The following is a 24663-nucleotide window of genomic DNA, read 5'->3' on the forward strand; positions in this document are numbered from 1 at the left end:
GGTAAAACTATTTTAAAAACTGCCTCGAGCTAACAGTGCACAGTGCAGCTGTTTGTGTATGACTCAGCTCTCTGCTCCAGTTCTATAAAGGGTGTGTTATTTTGGACTTAATTGACTTAATATCAGAAATGATCACTGGTGAAAAATAAAACTGTTCTGAGTGGGGGTAAAGAAAGATTAAGGCCAAGAGCGAGATTTCAAAGAATAACACAGTAAAAGCCTATTTAAAAAGCTTGGATCTGTTCCAACTTCATTTGCACTTTGCTTCAACAACACCTCCTAGCACAATGTGCTCAGGAAATACACCGTTTTGTCTCCGGAAACATGATCACACAATATCCCTGTAAAATACAGACAGCATCATGTCCCGGCCAACAGCAGGTGTCTGTGGAGTCCTCGCTCGCTGCTGTTTGCCCAGGCAGTGGTAAATATGGAACTGCAGGTGGCTTCGAAACAGCTATTGCCCACACAGCAAATGTGCATCTACGTTCTGGATGCGGTTTCACGCTCACGCACTCTCAATAGCATCCTCCCTCTCATTTCACCTTGCGAGTCAAGTCCACAGGCATATTTGTCAAATTGAAAACCCCTGATGAAACTAACGGGAAGTCGTTTGCCAAAACTATGTTTTATGATGTTAACCTGCCTTCCCTCACTGGACTAAGTGTGTGTGGGGGGCACTGATTAGACATTTGCCCTGGGGGGGACTGTGTTAATTTCACTGGCAACCCCCAAGTGCCCACTACTCAGTTTGATGATTTTATGTCCACCCCCCCTTTTTTTTTTACTACCTCAGTCCTTCTCCCCCTCCTCACCCATTTCACTCCGTAAATGTATCGTGCCCTTTTCAATCCATAGCCTTAAATATTTCCATTAAAATTGAAATGGTGCAATAAAATCCCGGTCTGTGCTTACTCAGGACAGAATCGTGTGTGGTTGGTTTTATACAGCTTTAATTAAGATGGAGGGGCACTCAGCCTTTTGTCAAGACTTAACTAAGAGGAACAGACTAAAAAAAAAAAAAAAAAAACCTTGAGGGGTTTCCGTGGACACTTAACTGGTGGACAAAATAAAAGGAACATCATACAATAATAATTTCAGCTCTAAAGTAACAAAACTTCAATTACAAAAACATTTCCACTGGCAAAGTTGAATTGACAATTACAAGCATGTGTCAGCTTTAAGAGGCGCCACAATAACTCACTTTTATGTTTGACTCTTCAAGCGAGCGTCACAAAAACTGCACAAGCTGCAAAACGGCTTTTGCTGCCTCGAAATGTTGACAACATAAGCTAAACACAGTCAAGCTGCAGAGACAGAGAGTGGTGGCAAATTTCAAAATGTTCACAGACAGACACTGAAAACCGGCTTTAAAAATGATCACAGAAATAAATGAACACAGTCTCGGTGTAATAAAGTTTTCTCTGTAAAAGTGAGCTTCATAAAGCCTCACTCCTCACTGGCTTTTGGCAACAATTTGAAGGACACCAGAGCTGGAATACAGATGACTTTGTACTGAATGACAAACTCCCCCCCACCCACCCACACCCCCAAAAAAATCAATTTAAGCCTCAATAAACTGATCGCATGAATGCACTGCTTGTGATAACAGACACGTGTCATTTTTACGATCATTATTTGACATTTCCAGAGTGCACTGTGCGTGTGAACTTTTGGGTGTCAGTAGCAATGACCTGTGTCTATCCTTCCTCCTTCCTTCATTAATTAAACCAGTTTTGTTGCTCTCCACAAATTTTCTACCTCTGTGTCTGTTTATCTCATTTTCGCTCATTTAATGAAGTGCTACAGTATATAAATGCAGATTTTATTACCACTACTTCTCAATGTGTAGGCATTTTGTCACATTTTAAAGCCCACCTGATCTCAGTATACTTCAACAGCTGGGCTGCGTTTGCTCACTACAAGCTGCTTTTTTGTCAGTCTGTTGATGATTAAACAGGTTCAGGCAGTCATGACCTTTGATGTGCATTCTTTCTGTTTGTGGAAACACCTGACAGGAACATCCAGTGTTTTGTAACTTCATCAGCGACTCCTGTAGATACCAATTAAAACTAGAAGGTCTGTGCATCTACACAACATTGGAAATTAAACAGCAGCTGTTTGTTTAATGCTGCTGAATTATTTTTTGGTTTTGCACACAAGGAAAGACCGTGCTGTCTAAATATTGAGCGTGATTGTAAATATTGACAGTAATTGAAGCATGACTCCCTCACTGAATGTATTTCCATTGTGTGCCATCCACTAAACACTGTAATATCCACATTTCTATCAATTCACTCTGCCGTGATACAGACCACACAGAGAGACTTCACAAAAGGTGGATTATGTCAATGGTTTCTGTGACAGAAAAATCACTTGATTCCTCTGACTCCTAATCAAACGTGCTGTGACAAAGCAACTTTCTCAGACTGCAATTTACAATGCAAGGACAATTGTCTCGGGGCGCTCATTTAGGTTTCAGAAAACTCCAGTTCCACTTACATCTATGACTTCAAAGAGTCCTTTTCCTATTCATGCAAATCCTATAGCAAGCCCCCGCTCAGAGAAAAAAAAAAAAAAAGAAAAAAAAAGGTGTCACACAAATTTCCCTCAGATGCTGCATTGTGGGTCAGTGCAAACTAAATTCTTAACATATTTCAAAGGAGCCCGTTCTCTCCTAGGACGTCTCCTTCTGTCGCTCTATCACTTTTCATCCTTTTTTCATGGGTTTAATCCTGAACGCTGGAATTAAAGAGGCTTCAAAGAGCTGAAGAGAGGTAGACGTCTGGCAGGGGTGACACAGGTGGAATGAGGCCCATTTCTCCCCAGACCAGCCCACCTCTCTTTTCCCAACATGTCTCTAAGCTGCTGTGAGAGAACATGGCAAATGGGCATACCATCCGGCACGTGGCTATTCTGAATAAATAAAAAGATGCTAAATTTAGAGGCTGTGTGCTGCATCAGCTTGCAGCTAATGAAGCCTCCAATGGCCTGGGATAAATAATAATGAAACGCATCATGTGCTAATGAAGCTGGCACATCTGAAAAATGTGAATCGGTGAAAGGCACAATTGTTGTATTAAAAAAACTGCTCGACTGTATGAACGGCTGAATGGTTGGATTGAATTAGAAATCGCTACTAATTGCTCTTCTCACATTTCACTTCATAGTTACAATAACAAGCTAATATTTTGTTTAACGATGAATCTTTAAACTGAAGTGTCTAACCTGAATTCACACCGTCAGTGACTGAATCAGGAGCTTGTGGCAGCAGAGCTCCCCTCACAGAGGAATCAGAGCGTCGTTGTTAGCTCAGCCGTGATGAACAATATGTTACTTCCTTTTCAAAAGTTTATTAAAAGACAGCGAAAAGCAACAGCAATGATAATGACGCGAGAACTCCGTTTCAAATATAGCAAGTAGCTTTAGACCTACAGTAATTGGTAAAATGAGATTATTTGTTCATTTAATGCAGCTTTCTACTTCTTTGTTCTCATGTTTTTAACATCTTAATGTCAGACACTGTGCCTCACACAAGACCCACTCACACTAACAGATTTGTATGTATGAGACATGTCTTATGAGTCACGTAGAGATCGTTTCTCCTTTTCAACGCAGCTCCTTACAAACAGGGCATGGGGGCTAAAATGAGCGATTGAACCCTAGTATACGGCTGGACTGCTTATGGTCAATGTGCGCAATTGAGGAAGTAGTTGAAAACTGTAAACAACTGACATCATGGCGTCGTATTTGCATTCTGCCTAGAGTCAGCTGCTTTCAGCCCTGCATCTGTTTGCTTCTCTTCCCTACTCTCTGTGCTACATATACTGTATTTTAATACAGCCAAATGCCCAATAAATGTGTTTTCATTTACATGTTTTGTAAAGAAGTATGATGTAAAGACAAAGACTGTGCTGGGATTTTGGCTATATCTACTTGTAAAATGATCCCTCAGAGAGAAAGTTAGAAGCCACAGACGTTTATACCTAGTCTTGTTTGGAAAAAAAAGTCTCCTAATGTAGAGACAAATGCAAACCTGTTTGCACCAAATCATTTTGAAAGAGCAATTGCCAATGGGGAAACTCCATTTGGTCGAGCAATGGTGCAAATACGATCACTCAGTCAGTCAGGGACATTTGTGGTTATAGGGCTGGCCCCGCTGTTGCAGTTTGCCAAAAAAGTCAGAGAGGTTTAGAATAAGAAATATTAAGATGTTATTGCATACGGTCCAACTGAAAGCTTGTCTCTGTCTTAATAAAGATTTGTGGCCTGTGTAAACACCAGGGACAGAAATTGGAAATAAGTCCAGGACTATGTTGTTTCTATCCCCAATGCTCTATTCTCATTGTTTTATTCTGACATGTTGTATTACTATACATACATCAGAATGAAATACTCAGACTGTGCTTGTGCAGGTCTTGTATTGTGATCTGTTGAATTGAACACAACAGCTTTAAGCTGCAACAGACTGAACCTACTACTGAAGCGAAGATGTCAGAATCGGTGCAGAACATTGTGGAATTATTGACGATGAACTGATCATTGAGCTTTGAAGAGAAGTGAACAAAATGTATAGTCCTGATTGGATTCGGTGAGTTGTAATTTCCACCTCTAGTTTCTTTGCTTGGAGGGAGAATAAACATTAAAGGAAAAACTGTTGAGGTACTACATGCACAGACTTGATAGTAGCACATGAAGGTGGATCCCTTTGTTAGCTCACTACTCATCACACACATGCACACACTCCTTTTGTTGACAACTACAGTGCCATCTCTTTCACCCTCCCTCCACAATTTAGGACATGTCTGGACAAGAGGAGCGGCTCTCAGCAGAGGAAAATGTAAGCTAATTGAAAAATGGCAGGTGTACACACAAACACACACATGTTCATAGGCTTAGTGATACATGTGCACACAACAGTACGTGCACCAGCGCAGTTTGAAGTGCTGACAAGGTAATCCCAGTCCGACCGCAAAGCCACACTCTTCTCTTCGAACTGCCACGCTGTGTTTCTTTGACACGGGGCCACTAGATCCCAGCATGGCAGTCCGCATGCCTCTCGACCAATCCTCTTGCCATGCGACGTCCCCGCACCCCACTCTTCTAGGACGACACCGGCCAGGAGGAAGTCTGTGCGAAGGGAGCGAGAGATCAGGGGGAAAACGGTAGGCGAGTGGAATGTGTGTCTAATGATTAGATCACACACACAAACACTTGCGCAACTGCTGACCTGGCAAGTTCTAAACCAGCATGAGTGTTCCTCTCACTCATTAAAATAGATCCCGAAAGGAAACTGGTATAATAAATAAAACAGAAACAGACACCCAACCCCGAAAACATAATAGGATATCACCCCATACTGGGATCATTCATATTCAGCACTTTCTTTATCGGAGAGCTGGCTTTGACAGATGCCAGGGTCTGACACTGATGTGGGGGGGGTGTCTTCACATTGAAGCCGCTTTCAGTGTTACATACTGATAAAAATGAACCGCTATTAAATCACTTGCATGTCCCCAGAGGCCTCGGGGCTGGGCGTAGTGCGGGGAAGGAGAGGTGAGCGAGGAGTCAATGCTCTAAAGCAAATCTTCCCGTGTCTCTCGCAGCGAGGATTGTAGCTGAATAAGGCCTGATAAAGCGTATACAAGGCAACATGACAACGTGGGTTAGGAGCCATACAAGGAGCCGGAAATGAGGGGTGGATCCCTGTCCTTTACTTTCCCGCTGCCATCGAGGAAAAGGATAGGCAGAACAAGCGGCATTGTTACGGTTGAAACATGAAGTGGGAGAGTGTGGAGAACTCTTTCTTTCTCTGCATGTCTCCCATCTCGCCTTTTTTTTCCCTTTTTTTTTTTTTTTTGACATGCATGCGCTCTTTTCGCATCCTTACAGTGAAATTGTTTCATGAGTTGCAATGGGGGGCTGGTGTGACGACGGCAATCCAATTTCCATATGAACAATTACCCTGCCGTCAGGGTTGGCAGTTCATTTATTTCAATTTGACTGACTGGGAGAACCACGCTCACCAAAGCAGCCAGCCCAGCCATTGTATTCAGGGCAACAGGCACGGGCAGGGATTGATGGGCCTGGTCCATTTCAGTGAGATCCAGCTGCTCTGGCCTAAATATGCTAACACTTTTAAAGTTGGCCCATGACCCAAGGAGAGTGTGAATCTGACTTTGCTCTCCAGTTAGATTGTGTCTATGTATGTGTGTGTGTGTGTGTGTGTGTGTGTGTGTGTGTGTGTGTGTGTGTGAGTGAGTGTGTTTCACTTCTCACACCTGTATGTGTGCTTGTGTTTCTCCTGCGCGCCCACGTATGTCTGCCCTCTTGTGTATGTTTGTCTGTTGTGATGTATGACCACGAGTCAGGAGGTGCGAGTGTAAAACCCCCAACCCTCCCCCCAAAACACACACACACACACACACACACACACACACACACACACACACACACCATCCCCATCCTTTTAGGCGCAGCACTTTTCCTCATTAGGAGTGATAGGCTGTTTGTGTGTCTGTTTACCGCTCCGTCACCATTTTCAAGGCTCCTGCTATCTCCCCTCTGCCAGCTGGACACTTGAGCAGCGAGAGCACAAAACCACAGGCGCACACACACACAAACTACTTGAGCAGAGCACACATTTATATTTTTGTGGGGAGATACACACACAGGCACACTCACTACTAGACTTTTCTGCCTTATACCTTTCTCAGCAGCTGACCTCACTGTCTCTTATAATCTCTCAATCTCTGTTTGTCTCTCAAACAAACACACAAATGCAACCTCTCTCCGTCTGGGCAGCAGCAGTTTGAGCTAATCTCCCAATGCTAACTGGCCTCCCCCACCCCCACCCCCCAGCTGGATGTTGCAGCTCTCCAGCGGGACAGAGTGGTTGTTTGCTGTGTGGACACAGCTGGCGGATGTGGGGAACCTGATTAAACGGTCTGGCCTGGCGGAAAAGAGCTACTTTCAGGAGCCAATGGCTCCTCTGACATGAACGCCACAGCCAGACGGTTGCTAATACACACAAACAGTTGCAGGGGCAGGCATGCATACACAAGCTCGCTAAACAACTCCACTCGCAGATATGCATCTGATATCCAACATTGTGACTGCATATGAAAAATGCTGCTCACATGCACAACTAGAGATGCAAATAAATTGTTTACTCTATTAAGTCAAAAAGAGCTTACAGAATCCAGAATGAGGTTTTCTGAGCCCAAAAGCCGCAGTTACTCAATTAACAGTGACACAATTTCACATTGAGAAGCTTGTCACAGCAAAAATGGAAATTTAGCTTGATGAATGACTCAAATGATTGATTGATCAATTATCAAAAATGTTGATAAATGTTTCCCTCCGCCAACTAATCAATTAATTGACGTATCATTTCATCACTACCCATAACTCTCATTTCTTTTTGACTGACTGCTGCCGGGATTTTTCCTTCTGTTACTGCTCCAGTCGCAGTTCAGGCTCGTCTTTAAGCACAGGTAATGATTCAGCGTCTTGCTCAGGGACACTTCAGCAGGTTGGATGCTTGCTCTCACACACACACACACACACACACACACACACACACACACACACACACACACACACACACACACACACACACACACACACACACACTTAAATCCCCGCTTCCCCTGGTTGGAAGGCAACTTCTCTAATCCATACACCACCCTGAAGCGATCCCCTGCTCCCCATGCACACCCAGCCTCCACTTACATCCAGCACGTACTCACGTTCCAACACACATGCAACCACAATTAAGAAGTCAGCCAGTCAGACTGACTGCTGGGAAAGAATCCATTACACACCTTATTGGTTATAATGATTTCACTTCACCAGCATAAACGCCAATGAGCCATGAAGGTATCTTGTAATGTGGTTTAGTCTCACTGCCCAGCTTTCGTTTGGTTTCAAGGGGAATACTGATCTTATGGTGACTGATTGCTCGCCTGCCCTCTTACAGGAATTCACATGAACAGTGGACAAGGAGATGAAGCCAGCGTGTGTTTAAAGTGGGTTTGGCCTTGCAGGGGTAGGTCATAGGTTTTGGGAAATATGCCTGTTTGCTTTCATTCCAAGAGTGAGCAAAAAAGAGTGATACCAATCTGGAGAATAGTGAGCTGGAGTCAGGACACATTTACCCTAGATTTGCATAAACACTGGAAGCATGGAGGAGAAACAGCAAGCCTGCTTCTGTCAGAAAAAAAAAACCAACAAAAAAATATATAGGCACAAACACGTCCAAAGCTCAGTAATCAACACTGTTTATTTGTTTAGTCAGTACACAAACAGACACAAACGACAATTTGCTTATCCGGTTTACAATTTGTCAAGCCTTTATCCATGTTTTCCATACTTCTATGCAACATCTTTAGCTGTTGCTTGGGTTGCCAGATACATCAGTGAGCTCAGGTTGTGGTCTTTGCGCATGGTACCAAACCTTATAACCTCACTGTGAGGATAGAAAGAGAAAAGCCCTAATGTTTACCCAAAGGTCAAAAAGTTTTGACCAGAAATATAACGAGACTGGGATCAAAACTTAAAAAAACTGAAATAAAATCTGTAATTTAGAGTCAGTGTGTAAGTGTTACTTTTCTTGTTGTTGTTGGTTTCTTTTAATAACCCTGCACCTACAACAATGCCACTTCTCTTGTGAGCCTCTCTCATGCATTCGAGGAACCAGGTTGCTTAGGGAAATCAGGTTACTCAGGAAATCAGAGAACTGCCGGTTACTACATGCACTGTAGTAACCTGCTTCCCAAATACATGCAGCAGTTCGGCGATCAGATGTCTTTCCCAGCGCTTATTTTTAAAGCATGTAGTGATAGTTGATGGAGCAGAGGGACGATGCGGCGAGAGGACAGACAGACCGAGCACAGCTTCTCCTCACAGCACGGACGTGTCTGAATTCAACAAACAGTCAAAGGGTCAGCAGTGGAAACCAATTTATTTAGACTTCTAGAGGACACTTTGTCTTAGTTTACGTTTTAGTTCACTCACTCCCTGTAATGATCTTTCCTTTCATCCAGCCACTCTGCTGTTACTTTCATGTGTACTAGTAAAAAAAAGAAACCTGGTTACCAGTAGCTCCATGTTGTCAGGAAAGTGGCATTCTCACTCTTGGACAGAAAGCAAATAAGAGGGCAGTTCCCAGAAATCCCAGAAAACTATTCCTTTAAACACAGGTAAGGTGGTGCATGAATAGAACACAAGCTGTGAAAAGATGAAATCTCCCTGGTTCTGTTCAGACTTGTAAGAGCTGAATGAGTAAGACAAGTAGGAAAGAAGTCGGCGGTGGTGGGGGGGATAAGAAATGATCGAGAGACAGAAAGACAGAAACAGAAGGAGGGCAATCTCACACACGTTACTGACTGAGTCTCAATAGTTCCTTTGTGTGAGCTGGCAGGTGCCTGTCACTTGTCAAGATGAGTCATAGTGTGGATGGTGACTGAGAGTTGCGATGGTGGGGATACGAGCTCCGGCTGAGACCCAGAAAGATTCCAGCTTTTGGTAATGACTAACAGCTCTCAGGTAACCGCCCAAAGATTAGGCAGCTCTCCTCAGCATATGGAGAAAAGGTCACGTTTGGAGCTTAAAAGGTAATGGCTAAATTAGCTGCAAAAAAATACCTCATAAAATTAAATAGCTTTCAGTGAGAAGGTGTACTTTCCGCCGGTCATGCAGAAGGAAATAGACTGGGCTACTTTTTAATTAGTCTGACGTCGAGAACTAATCACAGGAAGGCTAGAGTGTGATAAAACGTGTTTATGCCTCGACACAAAACCTCAACTCGTAACATAAGAGCACCTTCTAACTTCCTCCTTCTCTCACAAATATTAATAAAAAGCCATATTTACTTGTACTACCTCCATCACTTATCCCTAGTGTCACACACTTCCACCAAATGTTCTTGATGCTATCGAAACCACTCCACAACACTCATCCCTCCATCCGCCAACCCTTACAATCTTCATCCATCATCTATCAGTGCTGCTGCAGCCGGAGGGGGGAGAGCTGCTAAGCAGGGCCTGACTAATGGCTAAACAAACACCATTATCAGGCCTCGGTGGCCGAACGCTGAGCTACAGGAGCCCCAGAGCAGCTGAGGCTCTTTAATACTTAATCCCTGCTGCCCTGCGCTAAACTAAGCTAGGATGGGCGGGCACTGGAAGTTCACTAATGAGGGAATAAGCACAGAAACAAGAGCGAGGAGGAGTAGGAGGTTTGAGGCAAAAAGGAACGTCACGCATACATGCACACACGTGCACAATCACTTATCGCAAAAACTAAGCTGAGAATAGATGTATTAAGAGGGGGATAGAGAGAAGTGTGGCCCACTCGTCTTGGCCAATTCCCTCTCTAAAAAAGGCTGAGGGAGAAGTTAATGAGCCTGTTACAGCCCCACAGTTCCCCTGACAAGGCCGCTGATTACACCACATGTTCGAGCAAGAGGATTGCGTGTGTGTGTGTTTGCATGCACATTTGTATATGTGTATCACCTGACCCAAAGCGGTCATCTGCTAGTCATATGTTCACAAGTCAAGAATGCACATTTTCTGATAAACACACTTTCACACACACACACACACACACACACACACCAATCACCGCTCTCAAGGCACAATCTATCCCCTCTCACAGTCGCTCGCCTACATACACAAACTAAGCTACACTCGTGATCACATTTCTCACACACACACACACATACATACACACACTCAATCAAGTGTGACTGAGTGAGCAAGCCACTCAATGAGAGTGGGTGATTAGACCCTGGGAGAGTATGCCTGACCTTTCCCTCCACATCAAGTCCTCCACGCGCATGTGTGTTTTTATGAGTCAGTGGCTGTAAGCTCTCGGGCCCGAGCCACTTCACATCAAATGTCACTGACTTAAATGAGATGGCGAGACAGACAAGACAACGGAGGAAAGGAAAAGAGGGGAAGGATAGAGGATGAGAGAAAGGAGACGTGAGGAAGATATTTTTTTTTTTTTTTTTTTTTTTTTTTTTTTACAGTAGGCTGAAAGAAAAAGCCAAAGAAGAAAATAACTCAGAAAGCAAAGAATAAAGAAAGAATGAAAGAGAGCGAGAGCGCTGTCACCGATCAATCTTCTGTCTTGGCTCTTTCCCTCTTTGCATGAGAAACAGCAAAGCTGGGGTATTTTTAAATTCGCAGTCGGTTGTGGGAATTCAGCGCAGGCCCTTGTGGGTACACAAACCTCCCCCTCTGACTGTGGACATGGTTGAGTCTGCACTTCCGCGTTCTCAGAGCTCAGACAGACAGAAAGGCAGACGGTCTGAGTCAGGTCTCCGGGGAGCAAGCGAGCAGGGGGCAACTGAGGTTTTGCTTGTGGGTTTGTTGCGCTACTAACTGCTGAGGGTAGAGTTAGTTAACAGCAAAATTATATTTAGGGGCTCCGTTTGAATTATGCTTAGAAAGCTTAAAGAGCCTGTGGACGAGTAGGAGGTGGAAAGATGCACACAGGCAGTTTGGGTTCCAGTTTTAACTCTTAAAGGATAATTACTGTTTATTACAACTTGGTTTTTATTCCTATACATAATAATCGCAAAGTACTCAGCGGGGTAATTATTGTATGGGAATGCGATAACATTACTACAGCTGAAAGGACTGTTGATCAACAGAAAATTTTTTGGCAACTATTTTGAGAATCAATTAGTTTTGTTTTTTTTTTTTTAAGCAAAAATGCCAAAAAAAATAATTGCTTCCAGCCTCTCAAATGTGAATATTTGCTGCTTTTCTTACCCCTCTCTGATAGTCAATGGAATATCTTTGGATTTTGGAGTGTTGGTCAGACGAAACAAGCAAGTTGGGCTCCAAGAAACCAAGAAAATAATTGGCAGCTTAATCAAGGAAGGAAAATAAACATCACTAAAAACGAAAATTCGGTGAGGCAACAAGCCTCAAACAGACAACCCGACAGGTTGTAAACCAGATTAGTCAAACTTATTCCACACACAGACAATGATGGAAAACAGTAAAGTTATCACCCAAACTGTCGCCTCAAAAGATCCATCACAGTTTACAGACAGATTTACTGGTTCAGCTTGAACTACCGCAGTTGTGCACACCGCTTTTCTGTGCATTGAGGGATTATTACCAGCATTACAGGCCTGTCCATTTACCTCTGAATAACCCGTTGGCCTGTTTACAACCTGTCATACTGTGTGACTGCTGTTTTTTTCTTCGCTCCATATGACTTTGTTGTTGTGATGCTTCCATCTTCCCACACCTCAGCTGTTATTTCAGTGGGTACAATAGATCCAAACGATGGCTAAAAAATATCAAACATCAGACTTAAGTTGTGACAAATTGGAATTATCATTTAATAACTGGTTAAGTTATGTGATGCTGGTGAGACAAGTTCCCATCCGCCTCGTCTCGCCCCTTTCCTCCTCGTCTTTCTCCTCCTGTCATCACCGAAGATCTCAGAGGTGATAGTGAACCGGCACTCACCGCTGACGGGCCGGAGGACGTGTGGCGCGACGCTTAGGTTAATTAAGTTTGAAATCGTAGAGATGATCAGTGGTGCTGCCACTCTCCCAGACTGCCAGCCTCCCTCCCCTCCCACCTCCCTGTCTCCCCCGCTACTACAAAGTGTTCAGTCTGTCTAACAGGTACAGAGGTGTCTGTGTGCACAAGTGTGAGGAGGAGAATGTATTATTTTGTACCTCACTCCGCGAGAGAACAGACACAAAAAAGAAAAAAAAAAAAAAGGGACGTGTTTGGGTTAGTGCTCAAACGATTAGGTAGTTGATCGATTAGAGAGAAAACTGAAGTTTCTTCCTTTTCTTTCTGTTAAACTTTTACTGGAGGGAGGGAGAAGGGGGGATGAGGGGTTGGGGCGTGTACTTCATCTGAATCGAGGATCTAAGGATAGAGGGTGTCATATGCCAGGCAGATTGTAAAGCCCTCTCGGGCAAATGCGTGATTTTGGGGTATATAAATAAATCTGACTTGACTGGAAAATTAACGATTTTGATAATCGATTAATTGTTCTACTGGTTCCAGCTTCTCGAATGTGAGAATTTGCCCTTTGAGAATTGGAGTTTTTAAACCACTGACTGTTAGTCCAACAAAACAAGCAACCTTAAGATGTGATTGTCATTTTTTGCTGTTTTCTGGCATTTTATAATGTAACCAATTAGTCCTACTGCATATGCACACATTCTATACACATACTGCATATATTGTTCTTCATGCACTCACACCACAGAAAAGAAGAAAATCCTCACATTTGAGAAGCTGCACACAGAGAATCATTATGTTTGCTTTAAAAAATGAGTAATGCGGAAAATTAATCAATTATCAAAATAGTTGGTGATTAACTGACTTATTGTTTCAGCTCTACTAGATAAACACATGTATTAGTACACAGAACTTCATTCCCTCAGTCTCACAAAAAACACACAGAGAGCCACATACACACACACACACACACACGGGCCAGAATTAACAGGGTCGGGGAAAAAAACAAACAAAAAAAAAAACAAAACACAAAGAGTCCCCAAATCCCATCCAGACTATCCAGACTAGAGCCTTTTCGCGGCCATGATTGCTCTGTTCCCCAGGAGGCTGCTGTAAGAAGCTGGACCTGCAGTGATTGTTGATGGATGCCTATTGGCATGAGAGGCACGTAGACAACCCCCCCCCTCCCCCTCCCCACCGCTTGCCTCCGCCCCCCCCCCCCCCTCCTCGTCACCCCCCTCACCACCCCCACCTGTAATCCTGGAAAAAAGGGACTCTACGTATTAGTTGACGACGCTTAAAAGGCAGGAGCCATTTCACACGCGCACACACACACACACACACACACACACACACACACACACACACACACACACACACACACACTAAAGCTACCACTATGCTTTAGAGGCTAAGGGATATTATTCAGCTGGCTCAGTATCAAAACCTTTATGCTGAGAGGTTAGTGTGACGTACAGTGGTGGGATGTAACTGAGTACATTTACTCAAGTACTGCACTTAATTACAGTTTTCAGGTACTTGTACTTAAGTGTTTCCATTTCATGCTACTTTATACTTACATATTCTACTCAGGTGTAGTAGTGACAGGTGTAGTTACTAGTTATTTTACTAATTAAGATTTTTTTTAGACAAAACAAATCATCACTTTTTAAATTATGATGCGCTTGTTCCCTGCTGGAATCTCCTTCCCATCAAGCTAACCTAACATAACCCATTATTTTCTCAAAGCATGAAAAAATCCAGTGCGGTAAAAGTATCCAAGGCTGACTAGTGCGGACTAGAGAGACCAATACATGATGAACTGATGAAGCCGCTTGGATAAGAGGCGAAACGTCTTCCACAGATAAATACAAGTCCAGTTGCCTTCGATTCAATTTGAGAGAGAGATATCCAAGGCTGTTTTCAATGCAAATCAATTTGTTTAAGATATTTTCTAAAATAAAGTTTCATTGCTCGTAACTGTAGTGCAGTGATGCGCCTTATACTTTCTTTTTTTTTTTCAGGATAAAGTCAGTTCTTTAGACAGGTTCATAATGAAATAAAAACAGGTGGAAATACGATTTTTTCCTATACATAAGTTAGATTTAAGGACAATTTCACCCAAATGTTTACTGTAACAGAAAACATGACTTTTTGGGTCCAGTGACAATGTTGATGACCAAATGTTGAAAAAAAAGTATCAGTTTCTAAAGTGGAACAAATGGAAAACAACAACATAAAACAACATAAAAATCATGACTCATCGGTGCACTTCCCCCATGTCGTCGCAAGCAGACAGGGCATCTGCTCTGATGATCCCGGCCGCAAATAGAACACCAGTGTTGTTCGTTCTGCTATCCTGATCTGCCAGGCATTCGGTCATTCATTCATTCAGTAGCCATACCACTTATCCTTTTACGGTCGCAGGGGGCTGGAGCCAATCCCAGCTGACACTGGGCGAGGGCGGGGAACACAGTGGACAGGTCGCCAGTCTATCACAGGGCTGATATATAGAGACTAACAATCAGTCACACCTACAGGCAATTCAGAGTCACCACTCTAACCTACATGTGACTTGACTACGGGAGCAAGCCTGAGGACCAAGCGGAAACCCACACAGGCAAGAGGAGAACATGTCAACTTCATACATAAAGGCCCCACCCGGCCGACAGGTTCGAAACCTTATTGCTGGGAGGCGACGGGGCCAACTACTGCAGTAGTCAATTATGTAAAAAAAAAAAAAGAAACATGTTACCAATTATTCTGAGATCTTAAACTGCAATGTCAGAAAAAAAAACATTCATATATACATTCTTAGGTTTAGTTTGCCTTCAATGCCTTCTTTCAAAGAACCCTGGTTTGGAGAAAATGACGCTGTTCCATTACAGCCAAAATGTTCTTTATTACACTGAGGCTTTTGCACTGTTTCACTGAACGGCCCGACAGGACATTAAGTAGTTAAAATTAGCTGCAAAAATAAGATTCTACTTACACATTAATATGTCGATTATAATAATATCACACTAAGAAATGGACAATTTTCACAGTACTTCTGTTTTTGATACTTTCATATATATATATATATATATAATATTTTTGATATTTTATTACCTAAGGACATGATCTGAACACCTCTCCCAACACTGGTGAGGTACAAGTATGATGTGATGCATATCTACACACACATTCCTCATCTGATGAATGGCTATGATTACTTTTTATTTTTGATTCACTTTTTTGATTAATTGCTCAGTCCTCGTGTGATCACCGTTTCTAATCAAATGCAGGCGCACAAAGGTCAGAGGGAATTAGCCCCCCACCGCCTAAAAATAAGCTGCTTTAATCAGGTTGCAGATGGCCTGATAAGCAGCAGGGTGGCATTATGGGCCGGTCGTGTGGTGTAGCTGAGGCGTGTCAGCGATAGCATCTGCACCGCGTCTCTAAAGGTGCCACTGTGTCTTTCATGTCAGGTGAGTGCGCTGACATTCTGTCACATGCAGACTTCAGACGCGGTGGGGTGGAGGGGGCCAAACATCAAAGTCTGGGTTTACGTTGGCGGGGTGAACACACAGACGCACACAGCACGCCCCTGTAAAAAAAAAAAAAAAAAAAGACATGGGACATCCTCGTACGCACACGCGCACGTGCACCAGTCACGGCCGGTGACAAGTGTGAAGTTTGAATGTGAGATAGTGCTGATGCCTGCCAGTGAAGCCTACAGCCCGGTCTCTTTATCTCCTGAGCCCTCTGCTGATAATTACAGTCGTCCCCTTCTCTCAGATTCGGTCACACCAAAGCTGCCGGCCGGCGCAGCTCGAGCCAGAGGAGTTATCGGCCGGGCCATCTCAAAACGGAGCACGCCAAGGTCAGGCCCTGTGTTCAATTTCACTTTTGATTCCAGTCCACCTTTCTTTCTCCTCTACCACCTATCCACTCCTCCCACCCTCCCAGCCCACCCACGCTGTCACCGTTGAATTTCACTCCAGGGCTAACCTCTATTTCCAGGACAACCAGCGCCTTGACACTCATTCATTTCCAATCCTGCAGAGTGGTCGGCTGAATGGAAATTGACGATTCAATTTTTGGAATGAAACTCAAGAGTCCTTTTGGAATTGACCCACCCCACCCCTTCCTCCTTCCTCCTCCCGCTGCCCTCCTCTCTCCTCCTGCTTGGGTGCCCGTCCTGCCACCCCCTCTGCCCCCCGCCACTCACTATCTCCGTCCTGGTCTGCTGACTACAGGCAATTTCTTTGCTTGTATGGAGACGTGGGCGAGATGGCTACCGCAAAGCGCAGCTCAGAACACCCTGCAGCTCCCACCGACTTCTCTCAGACACCTTTCCCCCATGCCTGCTCTCGCTCATCACTAAACTGCTGTCAAATAAGCAAAACACTTAAAACCAAAGGGTTTATTCTCAGCATTGCTCCCCGCTGAATGTTGGGGGGCAATTTAAAAATGATTTATGCAAATGTAATTTCGCTGTGTGTCATCCAACACAGCCAATTAATGAGTGAGCTTCTCCAACCCAACTATAAATTAACAAGGCTAGATATAATAGCTAGATTAATGTGTTTTTCTGGCACTTGCCTAATTGCTAGAAGACTCCGGTGGGGCTAGTGTGAGCTGCCTCATTTCTACATGTGATAGAGTGACTTAAGACAGAGAAGGATAAACGCCTGCATCAACTCTATTTGTCATTTATATGAACTTTGTTGTCTCTCCTATTGGTTTTAGTGAAGGGAATGCATGAGGCAAGTGATTAGGAAAGATATTTTGTCCTCAGGGACCTTGTATTTGCTTCAGCAGAAATTACTAGTATCAGTTGTTAGATTGAGCTGGGTCTGAAGGACGGCATTAGCTTCAGTCAGACTCCGGAATTTATTAATGGAAAACAAATCCATAAGTGGTCAGAGGGGCATATGTGCATGGATGGCCTATCTGGTAATGAGAGCTCCAGGCAGAGAGGAAAAACGTGCAAGAGAGGAGAGGAGCGGCGTAAGAGGTACGGGAGACAGAGAGGATGAGTAACCGTCTGTCTCAGCCAGAGGAAAGAAAAAAATGAGAGCGAGTGTGAGAAAGACGGAAAACAAGCTCCAGGATCCAAAACAGCACATCACCAACAAGGAGGCCTTTTGTTTTGCCCCTCTCAACCGATTGTTCTCTTTGCCGAGGGTGAGAACGCTAATCCACTGTGGAAAGGGGAGTTGGGAGGATTTACTCTAAGTATCCTTATTAGTGGGAATTCACTGATATGGAGGAGGAAGGGGTGTGTGTGTGTGTGTGTGTGTGTGTGTGTGTGTGTGTGTGTGTGTGTGTGTGTGTGTGTGCGTGCGGAGGAGTGGGTAATGGGTGAGGGGAGAAGGTAGAGGGCAGAATGAACAAGGAGGAAGAGGAGAGCAGCAGGAGGGGCGTAGTGTATTCTGAATACACTGTAGGTGCCATATGAATCTTTAATACAGGGCTAAATGATGAGGGAGGGAAGGAGGGAGGAGTGGAGAATATAAAGAGAGTGAGGGAGAAGGGAAAGGAAATCTCTGAGGAGGTTACCGAGCCCCCTGTATCACAACACTCCTGATAAGTGCCAGCCTCCCAGGATCAAACCTAATTCTCCACAGCTCCAATGCCACCACAGCAGCGTCCCCTTCAGAGGCAGAGGATGGTGGCAAAGGACAGACTTGCCTTTGTCTTCAAAAAACAAACAAAGACGGTCCTGATTTTTAGATAAAAATGGATAAAGGATCTTTCCAGGTGATAAATTTCTTAATTGCTTTTGTTAAACACATACCCTGCTGGAAGCTTGGCCATGGTACATCGTTTTAATTACACGCACAAGAGCCTAATTAGTTGTATCTGTTGTACCAGAGGCTAACGTGCACCCAATTAGACCCAAATCAAAAGGATGGTACAGTCAGACGGGGGCTCTTTGTTCTTGCACAGTATTCATCAAATAACAAGAGGAAAGTAAAGACGGCGCTTAACTTCCCAAGTTGCTGATGTTATGATCACCCCTGCTATCTTTAAACTAATTAAATACATTTTCTCGTGTGAGTGCTCCAGCGGGTGGCTGCCTCACTTGTCAATGTCTCCCATCTCTTTGTCTCGCTCGCTAACAGTAATCGCTAAAGTGGGAAAATTGTTCGCGCGGCGATAAAGGCTAAAACAATACAGCGAAAACATTGTGGCACTCGTGCAACAGTTTGCGGATTAACACTGACACGGTACAGTCTTCGGAGTGGGATCCACCAGATGACTCCCATAAAGAAGAGAAGAAGAGACCGACTGTCTGAAGTGCAGTGATGATTCCACAATAAAAAAAAAAAACTGCTTTTGCTGAACGGAAGGGATGATATTCAGTGATATTCTAGTGGTGCAGTCTTGTGGGTGCTGCTAGTGCACTATGGTAACTAATTGTTAAACAGGCCCTCAGGGGAGATAAGCCATAGCCTAGCAAGAAACATCTGACGTGGGAGCTTAGAGCTAAAATTATTCAAGAACATCTACAAATGATTTCCCTAATGACATGACTAACAACACGGGTAAAACAGAAACATCCGATTCTTCAACAGCAGATCCACCACTTTGGAAACACAACCACATCAAAGCCTTCTCCCCCATCCCCAAAAGAACCACTCCTTTGCTCCGCAGTGGGGCAACCGATCCCGTAAACTTCCACATCTATCTATGGCAGGTTATCGCAAAAAATAAAAATAAAAAACTTTAACATTTGGCATAGCAGCCTTTTCTCCACCTCCCTCGTGCGAACTTTACCGCATTTCAGAGAGCACATAATGGTCTCCTGGGGCAGTACTACAGCAGAGTCGGAGTGAGACACGGCGTCTCAGAGCATGTAGCGTTTTCATCTCTGCATGTTCCCCTGTTAGCTGTTAACAGCCGTGTAGGTCTACTGTAGTCTACAAGCACTTACATCAGTCAATGGAAGGCAACTAGAGTGCACCGGAGAATTAGCTGTGGCGACAAAATGGAGCACTGTTGTGTTAATGTCCAGCCATGATTACAGCCTGAAAGCATACCAAAGGTTTCCAGGTATATTTATCAGACGGAGAGAGATACTGATTTCTTGTGCTAACTGTTGAAGCAGGGTGAAGTGTGCACTCTAATCAAGTGGCACAAATAATTAAGTTGCTGCACAGATGCACACGTGGCAGTGTGGAGAAAGTAATACTAATAATAAGTGGCATCTGCTGGAGCTGGTCCATTTCCTTGATTGGTTCTATGCTACATCTGTAGGAGACACGCTGGGCTTATGACCTGGCAATCCACATCCAGAGTAGTCCCCGACAAGTCACATCTGAGCGGTGAGGGAGGGGGGGGAGGGATGTTGTAGTGGTGGTGGTGGTGGGGTGTATATCTACTGATTGTTACCATGGCAATGGAAGACCAAGGATCAGGAGGTTAGATCGCATGGCGTGCAGCTCTTGATAGCTGCGTGAGGCCACACGTGGGAGATATTCCCAAGGTTTATAATCACTGTCAGCCGGCAGCTCAAGTGGTGTGCGCACACACACATGTGTATTTATGTGTGAACATGTGTGTGTGTGTGTGAGTGTGTGTGTGTGTGTGTGTGTGTGTGTGAGTGTGTTCCAATCTTCCTGTGAAACTCATCTGGCCTAAGCTTCCAACTGGCAGCGAAATCCTAAAATCCTACCTACCAGCTTTCTCATGAGTGACAATCTTCTCTCACCGGTCCCTTGTGGATTCTTACTTTTAGATGAAAGACAGAAAAAAAAAAACACATTTATAAGAAAGCAGGATGTGTGATTCTAACAAGAGATCATCTATGTTGAGAGAATAAAAACAGGCTGCTGGCTTCTTCAAAATAACCTGACATCACCTATGTTTTCTGTTTCCCAATCGATAACTTGTATGTACACCAATAGCAGTTGTCAGTTATGCAACCGAGCGTCGAGGATCAAATCAATGCCAGCCTGCTTTAAAAAAAAAACCTCATCATCATTTCGCTGTGGTATGCCCATTGAGTCGCTCCACTCATCTACTTACACAGTGAATTTTCATTAGGAGGCACTTAATAGAGACAGGCACGTTTAGAGTTTCTCTATGGGTGGGTGGGTTGTGTCGATTAGGCCAAGTTAATCTCTATCACAATAAATAGCATTGATTATAAATGCTGAATGCTAAAGGAGGGAGGGCTGTTAAAATAGAAGTGCAAGAGAGAACGGGGTTGACATATGACAAGAGTGGTGGAGATGGCTAAAGGGCGATTGGTAGGGAGTTATATGTAAGTATGAGAGATTGAGGGTGTATATATATGTGTGTGTGTGTGTGTGTGTGTGTGTGTGTGTGTGTGTGTGTGTGTGTGTGTGTGTGTGTGCGGCAGGAAACTACCGAGGGTAACCACAGTCATTCCTTTAGGAGTATCAAATTCTCAGTGAGTCAGAGTGTCAGACCACTAACAGACACACTGGGCTCGCTGGCGGAACACATGCGCTCCAAGTCTCTGACATACAGGGAATGGTTCATGTTCCCTTGGACCAAGGTGAACATTAACCAAACGAATCAAAGCAAACCCATAATGACACCTCCGCCGCTGAAAATAATCTGCGCTGCACACTTTGGGTGAAGAAGCGTTTTCTCGGCAGACACAGTTCACCTGAGGGTCACGGTGGCAGAGACGAATTGTTTTCAGCTAAATCCAATCCTGAGCTGTTACAATGACTTCTTGACAGCAGGGAAAGTACCAGAATTATTCTCCCGCTCAGCACGAATGAGACGTTCAGTTTTACTTCTGTCTATAAAAGAGAGGAAAAAAATAATCACCTACGTTAGCGCTCTGGTTCCTCATTAAATGTATCCTTTCATACCAAACAGAAGTTCCTCCTCTATTTATATCGTTTGGTTTTAAAAGGACAGTTGTTCTGTACAAGTGGGGAGAAAAACCACTATGTTCTCAAGGGCAATGACCTTGCACGGCTTAATAGATCTTTTCGATATTTGCTGCCTTGGTATGCTGTCTGGATTTGTTTACAATGCAGCATGCTCAACATCACAAATCAGGGATTGTGTGGCTGTTGTCAGGGATTACCGGTCTGGTCTTTTGAGTTTTTCATTAAACTGCTGTATCGGGGGGGGAAAAAAAATACTCCCCATCAGCCTCTTGGCAGAAAAGACCATCTCACACATACATCGGCAGGACACACATTTATCAGTACGAGGTTTTTTTTTCTCCTGTTCTATCTATAATTCTGCATTTCCTCATGAATAAATAAATGATCTGACAGACTCCATCGTGACAGAGACACATGAGCTTTTGTATTTTCTAGATGAGAGTCACATTGACGCTGAGGAGAGAAGCATAAATCAAGAAAAAAAGCTTATAACCACAGGGTGGACATCACATACAGTAGTTTTTTTTTTTTTTAGAAGCTGTAATATGTTTAATATCTAAGCTCTTTATCCTATATAGGGCTGCAGTGTGATTTTGTTTGACACCGCAGAGAGTGGAATCCTCTTACTTTCGTCTTTATGAGGTCAGCAGTGGAAATGGACAGAGTTCAGACAGATGGGGCCCGAGGGAATGAGGCAGGGAAAGAGATAAAAATGGGGTGGAGCATCAAAGCGAACGGGGGATGAAGACAGGACAGGAACGGGTGGCGAGACAGAAATATGTAAAATCGAGGAAGGAAAGATGAGAGACAATTATAGAAAACTGGGGATAGAGGCTAAGGGAGATTAAAGGTGACAGTTTGCTTTAGCTTGTCGGATGGTTGAAGTGTCTACAAGCCCCTCCTCCAACACCTTTCTTTTTTTCTAACTTTTCAAAATGACAATCCGACAAGCGAGCCCGCTTCAACAGTAAGTGTTGTGCATGAACATGCTCATTTTTGTTGATGAAATGAACGCATCCTTTTGGAACCAACTACCATAAAGCAGCGGTAATGCACTGAAAAACCATCAGAAGAAGAACTGTTTTCACGGCGGCACCTGAGGATTTATGGCACCCGGCATGCATCTAATGTCTAGTCCTGGCAATACAAACATCGCAGCTACTGACGGTGCTGAAGTCAGTACAGATTCCAATGGAAAAAAAAAAAAATCTCACATTTTTATATAAGTTGTGTCTGCCATGTCTGAAGGACAAGTCAGAACAGTCACCTCAACCCTCAACCTGAGTCAAACTCACAGCATAAAGGCATAAAACAAACACTCACATTGTTTTGTTTTTTTTTGCTTTTAAAAGTAATCTGTCTGTGACTCTATAGTTAGTGCACATTATTTCACTAACAGTATTTTCTGTAGTGGCAATGATTTTTTTTGGGGGGACTGTGAACTTACTTCAAATTCAAAATTATGAACCATGAATGTGAACCAGTTAACTGTAATCTGTGTGAACTGAACTTTGAGCTAGCTCTTGTGAAGTGCGAACTTGCACAACGCCGTAAACAGCGAGGAGCCAGGTGTGTGGTGGTGAAGGAGTGAGCAGGGGTTTCAAACTTCTCTCTCAGGATTGCTTCTCTTCTTCTATCCCTTTCTGCATAGACGGCTTTATGACCTTATGGTTTGACTGACTGTAACCAATCAATCAAAGTCTCATCATATGCTAAGTGCTGATTAGATATTCTACTAATAATTTTAAAATCTAATGAGCTAACATGCAGTTTATTGCCTTTGAAATATATATCATTTTTTGCACTTTTGCTCTTCAGTAGTCTCATTAATATGTTCAAATATTATTTTTATATTATTTTTTCAGCCACTGTGTTTTCTCATGTATATTGCTAATTAACCATTTTGTAAATAACAAGTGACGTTTCATCACAAGGTTGTTCACACCCCCACCTCTACCTAAGGAAGCTCATTAGTGGTTGCAACTCTGTCAAGTTTATGCAGAATTAAAGAAGACCTGAGAAGAAGACAGCAGGAGCTTACTGTTACCCAGTATGTGCAAAAAAAAAAAAAACAACAAAGATGCATGTGCATGTCCTTCTTCATGATGCCTTCAAGGAAAGATTGTCTAAAAGTGTACACTGGTTGAAATGATTATCACGCCCCACTCCCTTCTGTTGTGGCTGTTTGAAACAACTTTGAACACTTTTGTCTTCAGTCATGGTCCTGGTCAACATGTCATAAAAAGTAGTTTTCAGTGTAACCTGACCTTAAAGCCCCTGAAAAGTTGGTTCCAAATCTAAGTTATTTCTCTATATAAATAAGTAGCAGTCAAAGTTAAAGTTTAGAGGAAAAAAACAGTCTGCACAGAAGTACGAATCATATCATCTTTTTCCATGTGAGCCCCGACAACTTCAAACCAGTCTTCCGGCTTTGGAAGATAATATTGTGTTCACTGTGGGATACCATCTCTAATAATAAGACACAGATTGAGCAGGTTTTCGAGGTCTTCAAAGAGCAGTGTTTTGGCTTGAACAATCCCCACCGCCTCCTGCCCCAACAAAACCAAGACTAGGTGACAGAGTAGGTGATATGAGTGAGTGGGAGGGAAGGTGTAAATTTGTCTCCAACACTGTAACACTAATCAACACGACTACTAGCTACTAGTCAGTACTAGTACTCTCAGATGCACACTCTCAATCCGTCTCTCTCTCACTCCGTCATACTGGTCTAGTTGTTGGACGGCCTGGAGCAGTGGTGCCGGCAGGACTTTATTTCGTAGTGCACACAAGAACCGCCTGTCCGCTACCTTTTGGTTTCCCCACACACGCACATATGTCTACTCATCGAGAGAGAGAGAGAGAGACACACAGAGAGAGACATTGACATTGACTGTGTATTTTAGTGCTAAAGTTAAGACACCGCACCACAATAAAACTCTGATTAGCCTCCTACCACATGCAACCAACGGACAGGCTTGGAAAACAACAGCAGCAGCTAAATAACAGGCTACAATAAACTATTATGTACTGTAATGAATATCCCCGAGAAACTTGCAGTAAAAGTCGACATTAAGCAACAGATTCCCTCATTCAGCATCATCATCATAAGAACACGCTGTCTAACTAACTACTAAAGACAGTAATAACAATACACAACACCAAGACAAAACCAAGCTGCTACAATAAACCATCAAAAAACCACATGAGACAATAAGATGAAATAGTATTCCTGCCTGTTTGAAGTTCATTCTGCATCTGAACGTTACATCAAGCTCTTGCAGAACGGCCTCTGC

General features: G+C 43.5%; 1 protein-coding gene across 1 annotated transcript in view; it reads right to left on the reverse strand.

Annotated features, from left to right (window-relative positions):
* plxnb2 (plexin B2) overlaps positions 1 to 24663 on the reverse strand; it is a 126935-nt gene that overhangs the window by 47183 nt on the left and 55089 nt on the right. The window lies entirely within an intron of this gene.

This window comes from Seriola dumerili, unplaced genomic scaffold (assembly GCF_002260705.1).
Source record: "Seriola dumerili isolate Sdu_G_001 unplaced genomic scaffold, Sdu_1.0 BDQW01000242.1, whole genome shotgun sequence".
In the NCBI taxonomy this organism is placed as follows: Eukaryota; Metazoa; Chordata; class Actinopteri; order Carangiformes; family Carangidae; genus Seriola; species Seriola dumerili.